This window comes from Triticum aestivum, chromosome 1B (assembly GCF_018294505.1).
Source record: "Triticum aestivum cultivar Chinese Spring chromosome 1B, IWGSC CS RefSeq v2.1, whole genome shotgun sequence".
In the NCBI taxonomy this organism is placed as follows: Eukaryota; Viridiplantae; Streptophyta; class Magnoliopsida; order Poales; family Poaceae; genus Triticum; species Triticum aestivum.
In genome coordinates this window covers 5,862,176-5,863,718 of record NC_057795.1, presented here as the reverse complement: position 1 = coordinate 5,863,718, position 1,543 = coordinate 5,862,176, and positions in this window count along the sequence as shown.

The window sequence follows — 1,543 nt, the reverse complement described above, 5'->3', positions numbered from 1 at the left end:
CCGGTAACGAGATTGAACTAGGTATGGAGATACCAATAATTGAATCTCAGGCAAGTAACATACCGATGGACAAAGGGAACTTCATACGGGATTGACTGAAACCTTGACATCGAGGTTCGACTGATAAAGATCTTCGTAGAATATGTAGGAACCAATATGGGCATCATGGTCATGCTATTGGTCATTGACCGTAGAGGTGTCTCGGTCATGTCTGCATAGTTCTCGAACCCGCAAGGTCTACACACTTAACGTTTGGTGACGATATAAGTATAGTTGGGTCATTATGGTGGTTACCGAAGGTTGTTCGGATTCTCGGATGAGATCCCCGACATGACGAGGAACTCCAGAATGGTCTGGAGGTGAAGATTGATATATAGGACGAAGGGTATCGGAGTCCGGAATTGTTCCAGCGGTACCGGGGAAATCGACCGAGTACGGAAAGGGGTTTCGGGGGGCCCCGGTAAGTGTTGGGGCGCTTCATGGGACAAGGGGAGGGAGCACACCGGCCCACTAAGGGGTTGTGCGCCCTCCACACCCAATCCCACCATGACAGAAGGGTTGGGGCAACCCCCTAGGGCTGCCTCCGCCTAGCTTGGGGGGCAAGCCACCCTAGGGTTTCCCTAGGGGCACCCCGATCTATGGTGGTCGCCGCCCCCTAAGGGAACCCATAGGGCATCCCCAGCTCCTCCCACTACTTGAATCTAGCACTTTGCCATCTGCCATGGCAGATGGCAAAGGCATGGTCGGCGGATGGCAAAGGCTTTGCCATCTGCCAGCAGATGGCAAACAGTTTGTCTGAAACCCTGCCGGCAAACGCTTCTTTGCCGTCTGCTGGCTGATGGCAAAGAGCCTGTGCCTTTGCCATCAGCTGGCAAATGGCAAAGCCTCTTAACAGGGTTAGCCCCGTTAGAAGGCTAACGACATACTTTGTCGTCCGCTAGCAGATGGCAAAGGCTGCATGCTTTGCTTTCTGCCAGCAGAGGGCAAAGAGCTTTGCCATCTGCTGGTAGATGGCAAAGGGCCCAAATAGGCCAGCCCAAATTTTACATGTAGATGACACGTGGCCTCTTTGCCATCTGCCAGCTGATGGCAAAGCAGTAGATGGCAAAGTGCCTATATTGCCCCATTTTTTTCTTATATCAATTCATTTTCACAGAAAATCAAACACAAATATATTTATATGACCAATATAGCATATTCAACACATATTACCAATAGTCATGAACACATATATATCGAACACATATCCAACACATGTTACCAATAGTAGCAAGTTTCATCCATACATATACATAGTTTCATCAATATTACACAGTTTCATCATAGGTAGCAAGTTTCACAAAGTCAAAACAAAAACTAAAGACAAGCACTCCATCAACCCAAGCTTCCGTGATCTGAAGCAAATCTACAAAATGGGAAAGAAGAATTAAAGTGTTTGCAGCAAATGATACAAATTTTAAAAGCAGATATTCAGAATCTTGTAAAGATAGATAGAAAGACGCATGAGATATATAGCAAGAAAATAGGCATGGCAGAAAAAACA